Source organism: Lithobates pipiens, unplaced genomic scaffold (genome assembly GCF_037356315.1).
Source record: "Lithobates pipiens isolate NorthernLeopardFrog02 unplaced genomic scaffold, aLitPip1_a1.2 Scaffold_16, whole genome shotgun sequence".
Classification (NCBI taxonomy): Eukaryota; Metazoa; Chordata; class Amphibia; order Anura; family Ranidae; genus Lithobates; species Lithobates pipiens.
In genome coordinates this window covers 296,483,562-296,499,701 of record NW_027507748.1, presented here as the reverse complement: position 1 = coordinate 296,499,701, position 16,140 = coordinate 296,483,562, and positions in this window count along the sequence as shown.

Below are 16,140 nucleotides of genomic sequence, written 5' to 3'. Positions count from 1 at the left end.
CAAAAATCAAAGTATTCGCATAACCACAACCATGAGGAAGAGCCTCTTTTGGTGGCTACAGCTCAAGAACCTGCTGAACTGTCACTCCATCATTCCCATCTCCTGGGTCACAGTCACGACCGATGCCAGTGGGACTGTTTGGGGGGCTCTCTGTGGATCAAATCTTGCGCAGGGCAAGTGGAATGCTCATCTCCCTTTGCCAGGGTTGAATGTCTTAGAACTCTGAGCTGCCTGGTGTGCTCTCCGGCACTTCTCTCATCTTCTGAAGGGGAAATCAGTGTTATTAGGGATGGACAACGCCACGGCAGTCTCCTATGTGAAAAGACAAGGGGGTACTCGGAGCTCTGCTCTTCTCCGGGAGGTCGAACCCATCCTGTCATGGGCACAGAAAAACCTAGTGAACATCTCAGCATTTTTTTTACCAGGGGTTCAGAACTCTCAAGTGGATTTTCTGTCCAGGACTCAGCTGGACAACAACGAATGGTCCCTTCATGCTCAAACCTTCAAGTGGATTCTGTCATTAGGGGTGAATCCGGAGGTAGATCTGTTTGCCTCTCCCTGCAACTTCAAGATGGAGAAATTCTACACACAAAGTCGTTGCAGTCAGGCCTTCGGGACAGATGCCCTGACGTACCAGTGGAGGTCCAGGAGGGCATATGCCTTCCCTCCACTTCCCATGATCCTCAGATTCCTTCAGAGCCTCAGAGTGGAAACAGTGGAGATTGTGACAGTAGCTCCTTATTTGCCCAACAGGCGTTGGTTTTCCCTACTGGTCCAATTCAGTGTTCGGGATCCCATACCTCTCCCTCTCAGGCTGGACCTCCTCTCTCGGGGTGCAGTCCTGGACCCTTGCCTGGCAGTTCTGAGACTGATGGTCTGGTTCTTGAAAGGAAGAGGGTGAAATCCATTGGGTGTGCCTCAAGTGTCATTTCCACCCTCATGAGTGCAAGGAGGTCAAGTACGAACAAAGTGAACGGCAAAATCTGGGCCAAATTCATTGTTTTCTGTTCATCCTCGAATAGATCTTTTGAACAACCAGGAGTCCAGGACATTCTCGGCTTCTTGCAGACTGGCCTCAATCTTCCTTTCTCAATAAGCTCTCTCAGAGTACAAGTATGGGCTCTGTCGGCCTTCTCAGGTACATCTTGGGCAGTATATCCATTCCGGGGAGCCTAAAGACTCAAACCCCAGAGAAAGCCTAGATTTCCCAAGTGGGATCTTCCCCTGGTCCTGGATTCAATCTCAGGTTTAAGTACGATGGGCCATCCCCGCTCTCTATTAAGGACTTTTCAGCAAAAGTTGTTTTCTTAGTTGCGGTCACTTCAGCCAAAAGGGTATCGGAGGTTGGATCCTTGGGCTTTGAAGAACCCTTTTTGATGTTTTTTCCCGGACTGGGTAGTCCTCATTCCCATGTTGGGGTCTAATCCAAAGGTTACTTCGGTGTTTCATCAAAATCAAGAAATTGTCTTGCCTACCTTCAGGTCACCAGGATCTAATGATGTTCATCCTCTGGATGTTAGCGAGGCCCTGAAGGAATATCTTCTTGTCACTTCCCCCTTCAGATGCTCAGATCATCTCTTTGTCTTACATTCAGGTAGCAACAAGGGGAAGAAGGCTTCAACCAGGACACTGGCCACCTGGATTGTGAGAACTATACAACAGGCTTATAGGACGAAGGGCTTGGCTCCTCCAGAGGCGATGACGGCTCACTCTACCAGAGGAATGGCAGCCTCATGGGCAGCGGCTCAGCATGTGGCTCCTGACAGTATCTGCAAGGCAGCTTCCTGGTCCTCTATTAATACGTTCATGTCGCATTACTGTATTGAACCTGCTTCTTTATCCTCTGTGAATTTTGGTTTAAAGATTTTATTGGCTGATCAATCAAATTAAATGTTTTCTGTTTAAGCATACCCACCCATGTGGTCGGCTAGTTATTTCCCACACGTAGGCTGCCATGGAGTCTGTCAGGGAAAAAGGAAAATTTATTGTCAAATACAGTAATTTTCCTTTCCTGATGGACTCCATGGCAGACGGAGTTCCCACCCATGAATTGTATGAGTAGGCTAGTTACGGAACACCGTGTGGAGTGTGAGTGTTCATTTATGGGAATGGGGTCCTATAGCATTGGAGAGGAGGCGGGGTCAACCCACACATAGGCTGCCATTGAGTACGGTAAGTATTTGACAATAAATTTTCCTTTTTATTTTATTGTCTCCTCTTTCTTCTTCCTCTGGATTCCCCTCAAAAATATTTGGGACTAGTTCTCCCACATTTATCCCACCAAGCCATTTTAAATACTAGCTGTTAATTTCTGCTACCATAGTGTTTATACATGATGTATTATATTCTCTGTTTATGAACTTTACTCCAAAAATGTCTGATTATGTAAGGTGTAGTAGACATTTTTACTTGTTTGTATCTACCATCTGAAAAACACTTTCTGGTTTTTCATTTTTTGTCACATTTTTTCTGTTTTAAATATCACTTTAGGCATTGCCATACCTCCAAAGATCCAGTCTGTCTGGGCAGTCCGGTCACTTGCTGATTCGGCACTATGTACATGCAGCTTAAGCAGATGTTTACCCATAGAAACTTGATAAAAGATAATGAGCTTTAAAAGGGAACATACATTCTATATTAATAGTTGAGCTACCAAAATTAGTGTGTGCGGTAAATTGCCTCCAGCATTGTTCCTGTTTCTTCTTGAGGCTGTCATTTTGCTGAAGCCCAGAGCCACTCAGCAGCAGTAAATCTTTAGGCCATCAGCAGATTGGCCTGTACATTTTTGCATGTGCAGAGCAGGGTGAGACAGTGTATTACTGGATTTTAAACAGTATAGACATATACACATATATAGGGTTAGGACTGCAGATAACACTGGGGTGCTTAGGGGTGTACTCACTTTAGTTGCCATCATTTTAGATATTCATGGCTGTGTGTCAAGTTATTTTGGGGGAGAGCAAATTTACACTGTTATAGAAGCTGCACACTCACTAATTTACACTGTAGCAAAGTGTAATTTCTTCAGTGTTGTCACATGAAAAGATATAATCAAATATTTACAAAAATGTGAGGGGTGTACTCACTTTTTTTTTAGATACTGTATATACACACATACACACACATGAATGGTAGTAATCAGGCAATAATTAATAAACCTAATAAAATCAATTTTTGCACAAAAATGTTTCTTAATTAATGTCATACGTGGTCCCGAAAAATAATCAGCAAGCCACTTGTAAAAGTAAATGGTGTTTATTGTTCTCTCAAAACAGGAAAACACAAATGGCTTCTTTCCACAAATGTAAAGCAAACAGTTAATAGTCCTTGTTATCAAGGAAACTATACAGCAGGCTCACTGCCAGACTTTTGGTTCAACACCGGGTTATCTTCCCACTTGTCTCAGGGTGCGCCGCCAAGGCCACAGGAGTTCAACAACAAAAGTCTCATTTGCCAGGAAATTCACACTCGCTCACAGCCTGTGACCCACTCTGCTCTGCCTCACAGACACAGGTGCTGATTCCTTTCTGCTGCTTTTCAAGACTCCCTTGCTTGAGTCTTAACCCCTTCAGGCATGGAATCTAAGTAATCTGGGTTTGGAGGTTCTTCCTTCTCAAAACTTTTTGAACCTCTTAAGTCCTGGTTCCCTAAAAAGGACTCATCAATTTGGACAGTACTGAAAATCGGCCTTCTCAAACTACATTACCCCAGAACTGCTCACCCTGCATAGAAAAAAAAACCTGTATGGCAACGCATACTAGCTCATTGTGAAATACTTACCTTAGAACAAAACGCAAGCATTTCCTTCTGGTCACCGGTGAGGGAGCAGACATGTTCCCTCTGCGTTTCTTACAGGTTCGTGGCTCCAGAGCTGTGAGTGGCAGGAGCGGCAATGATGTTACTCCTGCACATGCACGCAGGAGTCCTCTTTCCGACAAGGAGCTCTGATTTTCCAGCAGCATCCGCCGGACCTTCAGATTGCATGCACCACTGTCATCAGTGGCTGCATGCAAGGTGAATATGTCCTAAACCGTCCAGGTTTAGGAGATATTCATTTTACCTACAGGTAAGCCTTATCATAGGCTTACCTGCAGGTAAAAACTTGAAAGCGGGTATACAGCCGCTTTAAACCATCCGTCTTAAAAAGACTATAAGTCAAATATTGGAGAACTATACATCTTGTCCAGAACACATTGCCAATGTACTGTACATATCCCCCCTCTGCCCAAATGTAAAGGTGTCAGAGGCAATGTGGGTCACCCCACAGTGTACCCCAGTAAAGTCATCTGCATTCTGGTGTTGCTTTCCCTATTTGTTTTTCACAACAAATTTGAACTCTTGTAATGGCAAAAAAACATCTAGTAACCCTGGCATCCGTGTGCTTGTTCTGTTTCATTCAGGTCAGTGGAGCATGATCTGACACCAGATAAAACTTTTTTCAAAGTAGAAAATAGCTTAGTGAGTTCAGAGCCCACTTAATGGCAAGGCACTCTCACTTTACCACAGTGTAATTTCTTTCAACTGTTGTTAGTTTGTTTGGAAAATATTTTTTTTTTTCTGGAGCGACTAGCACTGGATACTGGCATAAGCCTTGTTATTCCACTTGACCATAACTGCCTTCTTACCCATTTTCAAGTCAATGAAAGGTCCAGAAATAGTAGTGAAGTTGGGGACAAACCTACGATAGTACCGTACGATACCCATAAAAGCTCAGACCTGTTTGTTCATGACTGGGCAGGGCCAAACCCCAATAGCATCTACCGTATTCATCTGAGGTGTCACCAAACCTCTACCTATAATGTACCCCAGGTACTTGTTTTCTTCCATAGCAATGGCACATTTTTTTATGGGTTCATAGTAAATCCCTCCTTCTTTAAAGAATCTATGACCATCTGCAATCAGGGAGGATGGGAATCATTGTAATCTTTAGTCAGTACTAAAGATAACAATGAATATGTGGGTGTAAAATTTCATCCATAGCTCCTAGAAAAGCAGCCAAATTCAAGCCAAATACATTTTTTTAAATTGAAAATTACCTTATGGATTAGAAATTGCAATCTTTTGCCTGGCGTAATTAAATGTGTCTGCCGATAGTCTTTGGTGATGTCTAATGAGGTATCCCGGGCTGGTCCCAAACTTTCTATCAGCTTGTCTACTTGGGGCATTGGATATGCATAAAAAAAGAGCACTGACCCATTAAATATCACTTTTCAGTTCAAACTGCTGTAATTGCCTGCATCCAAGCAGCAAATATCATATGGGTGACCCAAAATCACCAGCAAACCTTTGTAAAAGTGAATAGATTTAATTCATCTCATGGACAGGACAGGAAAATACAAATGGCTTCCTTCAGCAAAAGTAAAGCAAACTGTACATAGCCCTCACTGCCCTCACAAGATCACTGCCAAACTCTCAGCTCCACATTGAGTTAGGGCTTCCATTTGTCCCAGGGTGCTGTCAAAACCATAGGGGTAAAGCAACAAATACCTCAATTGCCAAAGAGTTCACAGTTGCTCACAGTCTCTGACCCACTCCACTCTGCCTCACAAACAAAGGTGCTGATTCCTTCCTGCTGCTTTTTAAGACTCCATTTCCTGAGGCTTAACCCATCCAGGACCAGAGTCTCTGTAATCAGGGGTTGAGGGTTCTTCTCTCCCTTTGAATCTTCAAAATCCTGGATGCCTAATAAGGACATATTAATTCTTATGCCCTGTACACACGCTTAAACTTTCTGATGGAAAATGTGCGATCGGATCTTGTTGTTGGAAAATCCAATAGTGTGTGGGCTCCATCTGACTCTGAGAGCAGTATCTAAAATATTCCGACAACAAAATCCGATCATTTAAATTCCTTATCGTGTGTACAATTCCGATGGACAAAGTGCCATGCATGCTCAGAATACGTTATGAGATGAAAGCTATTGACTACTGCCCACTTTATAGTCCTGACGTACGTGTTCTACGTCACCGCGTTCTGAACGATCAGATTTTCGGACAACTTTGTGCGACTGTGTGTATGCAAGACAAGTTTGGGCCAAAATTTGTGGGAAAAAATTAGATGGATTTTGTAGTCGGAATGTCCGACCATGTGTACAGGGCATTATGCCATGTACACACGAACGGAATGTCTATCAGAAAAAGTCAGACGGAAGATTTTCATCTTATATTCTGATCAAACTTTTATTATGAAAATTCTGACAAACCTAGAAATAGAACATGTTCTAAATTTTCTGATGGAACCAATTCCTATTGGGAAAACTGCTTGTCTGTATGCTGTTCCAACGAACCAAAAATGACGCATGCTATGAAACAAGTACGAGACGGAGGCTATTGGCTACTGACTATTGAACTTCCTTTTTCTAGTCCTGTCATATGGGTTGTATGTCACCACATTTTTAACTATCGGACTTTGGTGTGATCGTGTGTACGCAAGACAGTTTCAGCTGAACTCCGTCGGAAAAAACTTCGGAGTTTATTCCGATGGGAAAACCGGTCGTGTGTACGCGGAATTAGAGTACTTAAATCAGTCCTCTCCAACCAGATTACCCCAGAACATCTAACTCTGAATGGGTGAGAATCCTTGAGTACTCATTAATGTCTTCAAACTACCCTCCTTAAAAGGGATCACAACTGAAATGCTGAAGAAATACTGAACATATTTGTCGTTCAGGACAATTATTAAAAAAGTTCACCTGAACTGTTTATCCAGGAGCAGCACCCATTGGAGCCCTTGTGGGTATATAAATGGGAGAGCATACATGGCTGGGATGTTTAATTTCACTCTAAGTTCACATGGGGCAGTTCACTCGACTGCTGCAAGCTACTGATTCTACACAGGTATACATCTTTCATCCTTCTCATGCACTCTCTTGTGCCTGGTTATAATTTTTCTATTCACACTTTTTCAGCTTTCCCCTTTTCCTTTTAGGGATTGCCTTATTTTACACCCCTTTTCACATATCTACAGTTTTGCACACATTCCTCTTTGGCCTTTTTCCATCTTACCTTCGCAACAGGTTGCTTTATACATGCATTCATGTATTCCATTATATACTTCATGATTATTTTGCCAATGTAGCAATGTTTAATTATATACATATTATATCATACTATATTTTAATTGACACCTGAATGGATCATTTAGGACTTCCAAGGTGACACATTTCTATCCATGCCATGTCTGCATTCCCGCTGTTCCTTGGTCGTGATTTTTGGTTAGCTCCACTCCCTCAGCTCCCTTCCCAACCATATATTGCTGCCATCCTCAGTGAACACAGCCACAGGCATACAGGCCTTGCCGATTGGTGAGTATGGGGTCTTTCCTTTTTTCTCTAAGGCCCCTCTCACCGTTTGTCCGTTATTCATGTGTTACATTACATTTTTTAGTCATTCATTTCCAGATGTATCCTATATGCATCCACCCCTGAACAGCAAATCATATCCCACGAATACTCATGTATTTCTAATGCAATGTGATCTTTAACCATGTACAATTGTATCAGTTTTGTATTAGTTTAGCCTTTGTTAATGCTACTCTTTTAAGTGTGATTATTTCTGCAATAAACGTTTTTATTGTATTTAGATTTGTTCATGTTCTTTCCATATAATACACATTCATACTGAAGCTACAGATAGATGGTATAAAGTGTATTATATGACCATTATATGATTCTTTTTACTCATCTGTGAGGTGAGTAGGCAATTTGGCTGATGAAGGATACACAAGTATTGATCTCAGGACAGATAAGCACAGTGGTGGACTGTTTTATACACTGTGATAAATTAATTATTCACTTATAGATGTTATACACCTATGGGCTGGTTTCACTGGGATAAAAGTTGATTATTAATTAATTATTTAAAAAAAAATCATTTTTTATATAAATATGTAAATATTATACAGCGCTTCACTATAAGGAAAAAATACAGATAGATGAGGATTTTTGTAAAGGAGAAAAAAGCTTAACGAGTCCAGAGCCCACTTAATGGCCAGGCACTCTCACTCTACCACAGCATAATTTTTCTCAATTGCTGTTAATTTTCTACTAAGAAAGACTATAGTGTGTACCTCTCTATTGACCTCTTTGTGACAGAACGGCTTCTAAGCTCTCAGTGGGACTTTTTTAAAAGTCTGCAGCGACCAGATGCTGGCATAAGACTCTTTGGTCTTGTCATTCCACTTGACCATATTCAACTTTTTACCCATTGTCAAGTCAATGAAAGGTACAGCAATAGTAGTGAAGTTGGGGACAAATCTATGGTAGTACCATACGATGACCAATAAAGCTCAGACCTGTTTGTTCATGACTGGGCAGGGCCAAGCCTCAGTAGCCTCTACCTTATTCATCTGAGGTTTCACCAAACCTCTACCTACAATGTACCCGTGTACTTGTTTTCTTCCATAGCAATGGCACTGCTTTAGCGAATCTAATACCACCTGTACTCGGAAGATAGGATTCCAAGTCAGTACTAAAGATGACATTGACAATGGGGGTGTAAGATCTCATCCATGGCTCTCTGGAAAGCAGCTGAACGCAAGTTGACCAACATTCTTTTTTATATTGGAAATTACATCCTGGAGTAGAAAATGCAGTCTTTTCCCTGGCTTAGTTAAATATATCTGCTAGTAGTCTTTGGTGATGTCTAATGAGGTATCCCAGGATGGTCCCAACCTTTCTATTAGCTTGTCTACTTGGGGCATTGGATATGCTTATAACTTCAATATCTCATTTGGAAATCATTACAGGCCACAAAGTCTTGTTGGGCCTTGGTTCCAACACATTTTGGGCTCAAGCATTCGGTCTGTGATTCTCAATGATAATGAGTTCCAAGCATCTTCCGAACTTCCTCTAACACCCCTTTCCATTGTGCCTCAGAAATATGATGGGGTCTTAGAGTACTGAAAATCAGTCCTCTCCAGTCAGATTACCCCAGAACCCCTAACCCTGCATGGGTGAGCACCCTTGAGTACTCAACAATGTCTTCAAACTAACCCCTTAAAGGGGTGACAACTCAAATGCTGGAGAAATACTTTATACCTGTCATTCAGGACAATGAGTAAAAAAGTTTATAAATGAATTAGCCTAAAAGTTTGCATGCAAAAAGTAATGAAAACATATGAGTGGTGGATTTCAGGAAACATATGCTACAACTGATCAAATATACAGTATGTTTGCATAAGAAATGTTTGAGTAAAGCTTCTGTTTACATAAAATATGACATATACCATGAACAGTATTGATGAGTGAAAGAGGAGCAAAGTGGCTTTACTTTCAAGGTATTTCTGTTTCACTTATGAATACTGTTCATGTTCTTTACAAATAATACACATTCAAACTGAAGCTACAAATAGATGAGGCTTATAGTTGTTCAATATCAGGTCTGTTTTTATGCATAAAGGTATGTATACACATATACTTTTTATTACTTCTATATACTGTAGCAGTATCATCTGTTTTAACCATGAGAGAAAGGCTTGTCCTTCTTCATTCTTATGGATTTGTAAATATTTCTTCTCCATTTGTATTGTATTTCTAATTAGTGGTGGGCAAACGGTTTGACCAGAGCAAGCATTCAGGCCGAACAGTGGTTGTTCGCCCATTCAGAGAAAACCCGAATTGTCAAGGCGTTCAGCCCGCCAAGCACCTCACAATGCACTGAGCTCCGAGCTTTTGGCCAAAGCAATAAAGAATTTGCCCAATCAGGGCACAGGACACTGTCAGAGTCATAATTGAATAGTGATGATGACTGAGCCCAATCAAGGCTCATTGCTCATAGACCCACCCCCACTATAAAAGGATCCTTGCCAGAGCAGCCATTTGCAGTTGTGTGATATTGGAGTGGAGATAGATAGAACAGGGCTTGGTTCATTGCTACTAGCAAGTTGGTGTGCTATTGTGAGTGTAGAATATAAGTGTAGTGCGGATATAGTTATTTGCAGCGTGAGTGTAGTGCAACCATTAATTTTTACTTTAGTGTCAGTTTAGTGTGAACATAGTGATAGTACAGTGTGAGTGTAGTGCGATCATTCATTTTTACTTTAGTGTCAGTTTTTTCAGGGCAGATTTACTGAGGTATATGTAATAAAAAAGAGAGAACAGAAGAGGCACCTCCAGATTAAAATCAGTTGCTTTTAATGTATTAACAGGTGCATTAAGCCACTTACATAAGAGAAAAGGGACTTCAAGCACATGTCCTCTTAGGTGTGATGTCCATCCAGCGCTTTATCCCCTGATTATAGCTAATCCAGTATGTGAGGAGTCCTGTCCAGCAGGGTTTCCTGATGATCTGAGAGAGCTGGAACCAAGGCTTGGCTCTGGTCCCAGAAAATAGATGGGAGAAGGGAAAGTCTCAAATCTCCCTCCAGTCATCATCATCCAGTTCCGGGATGTCCCCCACCCATTTCCTGTGGAGGGAGGACAATTCGGGACCGGCAGCAACAAGCAGGGGCCCATAGAGCTGGGATGTGGGTTTCTCCAAATCCTTCACACAAAGGGTAGATTCAAGCTCTGAGTATGATAACTCAACTGGCTTGCCCAGGAACTGACACCTATAGGCATGCACAATTTGAAGGTACCTAAAATGTGCATGTGCGGGAACATTAAATTTGGTGCGTAAAATGTGAAAAGGGGTCAGATATTTCTTTGTGGTGTGTTCCAGTTTCACTCTTTTATTTTTAGCCCAGCCCTACGGATCTTGTATGGTGTTGAACTACGAACAGTTAGGGTTCGGCCAGAGTGGGGCGAGGAGACCAGGAGATTGGTTGGGGCACCCTCAGAGCTTCACTCACCTTCCATGCTTGTATTGTGGTACGCATGGAAAGATAAGATGATGCAGGGTTTTAGTTCTCCTGAACAGCCCCTCTAAGGCCTCCAGAGACACAACTATAGCTGCCTCCAGCACCAATGCAGAGTTGGTCAAGACCGTCTGTAAGCACCAATGGGTGGTCACAAGCTGGGTGGCCAAATAATATTTGTGACAATCAATAAGAGCCAACCCCCCATTATCCACAGGCCTGATCAGAGTGCTATACTTGAACCTAGGTGGTTTGGGCCCCCAAATGAAGGTGGTGAAAAGTTGTTTAATGTAATTGAAGAATGTCTTAGTCAACCATTGTGGGGAGTTTCTAAAAATGTACGTGAATTTAGAAAGGACTTTCATTTTTAGCAGGTTGATGCGTCCAATGAGGGAAAGGGGTAGGTTGCTCCATACCTTCAGTTTGATCCTTACTCCAGTCAACACAGGGTCAAGATTGAGCCGCACAAAGTCCCCACTCTGTTTTGAGATGACTATACCCAAATAGGTAAAAAGGTCAACCCATTGCAGAGGGAGGGAGGGGGTGAGGGGGATCTAGCTTCCTCATTCACTGGGAAGAGCTGGGATTTGTGCCAATTCACTCTCAGACCTGTGAAGGTGGAGAAGGTATCCATGATTTTGATACCTACTCCACCATATTAAATGCCTTTTCCATATCCAGGGTGGCAATAGTTCTAGTACCCTGGTTGGTGTGAGGCATGGATATTAGCAAATGTGCGTATATTGATGTCCGTAGACCTACCAGGTATAAAGCCCATTTGATCAGAGTCAACAAGGGATTTTATACAGTAACTTTATTTAGTCTAGTGGTCAGTATTTTAGTAAGTATTTTTAGATCGCAATTAAGGAGTGCAATTGGCCTTTAGGAGGTGCACAACTTAGGGTCCTTATTGGGCTTTGGGATAAGAATGATGTGTGCTTCTCTCATGGAGGGAGGTAGAGAACCCATTTGTAAACAGGTTTGGAACAGCTTTTCCAATCTAGGGGCAAGCAATTCAGTATGGGCTCTATAGTGTTCCAGAGGCAGGCCATCTGGCCCCGGGCTTTACCTGCCAGGAAACACTGCATGGCAAGTGGGTTATTTCTGAGACTAGAATGTTCCTTTCAGTGTCAGAGAGCCATCCCAGTGTCAGGGTGTCCAGCATAGAAATCATAGGTGCAGGGTCAAAAAAAATTCATGAGGAAATGTACAGTGTGGTGTAGAATATGGTGAATTCAGTTAGGATATCCTCCTGCATGGTGGTCGATCCACCACCACGTGTGAGAATTTCAGAGATAACTGCAAAGGGTCTATCCTGCTGTGTTAGTAGTGCCAGTAGTCTGCTATTTTTGTCTCCATGTTCAAAAAACTCCTGTCTGCTAGATTGTGTGCCAATCCTAGTGGTTTCAAAAACCTGAAGATGCAATTCTCTCCTAAGCAAGGAGAGATGTTCAAAGTTTGGGACTGTATCCAAGGCTGAGTATTAGCTCAAGGCCTCATCCACCCTGTGCTGCAGCTAAGAGACTGTATCCCCAAGCTCCGCCTTCATCACAGCTACAGCCAAAATATGCTGCCCCCTGCTGTGAGCCTTGATGGCATCCCAAATAATCTTTAGAGAGGCCGGCTCCGCATTGTGTGCCCAATACTCCTGCAGCTGAGGAGAAACTCTGTCATGGACTGGCTCGTTGTTGATCCATTAGGGTTCAAAGGGCTCAGTTACACGATCTGCAGGCCCTAATGGTCAATATTAGCGGGTTATGGTCACAGAGGTCAGATGGGGAGATAACTGGCCTGTTGAACATCATTCAGAAGGGCTGCATTGGCAAAAGCCAAGTCAATATGGGAGGAGGTTTGAAAGGTAGTTGAAAAGCAGGAGTATGTTATATCCTGGGGATGCAACCATCTCCATGTCTGGGTAAATTCGGTGACTTGAGCTCAGGTACCCAATTTTGGGCTAAAATTGGATTGGGGGTAGGGTCTATCCAGGTCACATGGTAAAGTGGTGTTAAAGTCCCCCATGAACAGAATGCAGGCTGGGCAATGAGGAGCCAGCCTCTCATACAATGAGTACAGGGCCTGTATCTGACTAGGAGGAGGCAGATATACTTTTATAATAATATACTTCACGTTGTAGATGGTTAACACTAACATAATATATTTCCCCTGGGGATCTAAATGAACATCTTGAAACACACATGGTATATATTTGCTAATCAGAATAGACACCCCACAGGAGTATGAGGAATAAGTGTAGTGGAGCGCTCTCTGCACCCATGGTCTCTTAAGAGCCAGGGCCCTGCTTCACACTAGGTGCGTCTCCTGCAGCAACACTGTGAGGGTTATGCATTTTTAAGTAATGGAACAGCAATGATCTTTTATATTTGGAGTTGAGCCCCCTGACTTTCCATGACAGAATGGTCAGGGATTCAGTATCCGAGTTAGCCATCATGGGATGTCAGGAGGAAGTGAAAGGTCAGCCTACCCCCTCAATGCAGGTACATGCCCAGGAGGCATCCGGGCAGTCCCGCTAGGTGGTCATGGAATGGAGGAGGATGGTAAACAGCTGGGTAGATGAGTCCCCCTGCATGGCCCCTCCACGGGAGAGCGGAAACTCACCACCCATTGTGATATACTGGGTTAAGCCAACATCCATGGAATATAAACAAACAGGCCTTGGAACAAAAAAAAATTAAAAAAAATTATCTATCTCAACAGAATTGTAGATTGGAGAAGAAGCACTAGAGTTACTGTAAAGATAGTAGCCATTTGTCTGCTTCATCGGGGGATTCAAAGAATTTCACCGAACCGCCATGTTGGACTCGCAGGCGACTTGGGTAGAGCATGGAGTATTTGATATTGCATTCTTGGACTCATCTTCTGACATCGGTGAAGGTTTTGTGACTTCTTTGTAGGTCTGCGGAGAAGTCAGGATAAACATGCACACTGTATACTCAAAGGGGAGGGTGGGATGTTTGTGGGATTCACAGAGGATACAATTACGGTCTCTGTAGTTGAGAAACCTCACTAGGAAGGTGCCTAGTCAGGTTAAGAAGTGTCTTAAAGTGTGTTTCAGCCAGGTTTTAGCCAGGCGGTCCCCCTCGGCCCCCTCCCGGAGACCCAGGACCCTGACATTATTTCTACGGAGATAGTTTTCCACGTCATCAGATTTAGCCACCAGGGATTGGACGGTGTGCTGCAGTGTGTGGAGGGCATTGTCATGGTGGGTGAGATCCTCTGTAGCAGAGATTTGCATCTCAGTCTCAGAAAGCCTTCCTCTGAATCTGTTCAGGTCTGTCCTGATGAGGTTACATTCCTCAGCCAGGTGATCGATGTGGTCGATGCACATCCAACATGCTTTCCAAATGGACATTCAGTGCTGCCTGAGGTTTTGTGACAGATAAAAGAGTGCATCTGTTCACAGACTCCATTGACCAGCTGACATTAATTAATCATTCCTGGATGAGCAGCAGCTATCAATCCTCTGATACCGATGTTGCCAATTAAGTGTTTTTGGGATGTGGAATCTCTGCAAGACTGTCTAGGCTGCCTAGCTTTGTGGATGTTGATTTTATCATGAAGATATTTTTTGGTATAGGGTCAGGGGCACACTTAAAGAGGAAGTAAACCCTGATGGGTTTACTTCCTTTTGTCTTCCTGCAAAGGTAAAGCATAATGGGCTACTATGCACCGCATAGTAGCCCATTATGTGTCACTTACCTGACACAGGAGCCAGCGATGTCACTGCTGTCCCCTGTAGTCCGGAGAATCCATCTTCTTCCGGGTATCGCTGCGATGACGTCAGCAGCGATGACGTCACTCCTGCACATGCGCACGGGAGCCACCACTAACGGAATAGTGCGCCTGCGTACCACTGTCTACAGCGCATGCGCTGCAGACAGCTGTTACTGTCTTTTAGTAAATACCTCCTAAACCGTGTAGGTTTAGGAGATATTTCTTGGACATACAAGTAAGCCTTAATCTAGGCTTACCTGTAGATCAAAGTGGTTTGTAAGGGTTTACAACCACTTTAACACCTAAGGATTCGTTTTTCTGAACCTGTTTGACAGGTGCATATCATTTCATTTGACAGCAAATCCAATTCTTGATTTCATCAAGAGTACGTCTATCGGGTTACGGTGTGAAGTGACCACCACTGACACCAGAATGTATCCAAAAATCTCTAATCATGTTCCAAGTGCACTAAATTGTGGCCTCATCATACAGACTGACTCCCCAAGCCAGTGTTTATAAAATAAAGAGAGCTTAGAGGAAAAATGTAATTTTATTGGCTTAATAAATGTCATCTTTGCTGCAGCAGGTTATATACATGGTACAGATGTGGCACTGTTGGACCCATTTCTTTTCCTAATGAAGTGAAACACATTGAAAATTGTCAAAAACTGTGTGTGTGTTTTTATTTATTTTTCACACTTTTTTTGGTGAATAAGTAGAGGAACAATGTACCCCTGCTCATTCAAATGGGGGGCTTAGATCTGAGGGCTTCCAGATTCCGATAACCCCTCTGCCCTCAGATCCCCACAACCACCGTGCAGGGTTGTGGGCAGGGCAGGACTTAGGGTGGTGGGGGCCCCTGGGCTTGAGTCACTTTCGGGCCCTACCGTCTATACATTACCGTATTTATCAGCTTACAACACGTGCCAGCGTATAACGCGCACCGCAAGTTTAGGAGGGAATTTTAAGGAAAAAAAACTTTTAGGAGGGAAGTTTAAGGGGAAAAAAAACTTACATTTAAATGCCCATCAATGCAGCTTTATCAGTGTCCATCTGCAGCCTTGTCCATCCATCTACAGCCTTGTCCAGTGTCATTGCAGCCTTGTCAGTGTCATTTGCAGCCTTGTCAGTGTAGCCTTGTCATTTGCAGCCTTGCCCCAGTGTCATTTGCAGCCTTGTCATTGCAGTCTTGAAGTTTAAAAATGGCGCCGCCGAGATACAGAGTCCTATGTATCTTGGCAGCTCTCGGGGCTCTCGCTGGCTCTCGGGTTCTCTCGGGGGCTCTCGGTGGCTCTTGGGTTCTCTGGACGGCTCTTGGGTCCTCTCGTAGTCCAGAGCGGAGCCGAGAGTAGCCGAGAGTACTCGTCTCGGCTCACAGTCACGCCCAGTCCCTGTGTTATGTCCATCATAGGGCGGGACTGTGAGCGGAGCCGAGCCGAGTACACTTGGCTATGTATCTCTGCGGGGCCCCCTATTGGGCGGGGCCCATGGGCTTGAGCCCAGACAAGCCCAATGGTAAGTCCTGCCATGGTTGTGGGGAAGAGGCCCTTATCCCCATCAACATGGTGACAAGATGCTTTTGGGTGGAGGGCAGACTAAGGGGACACCCAGGCA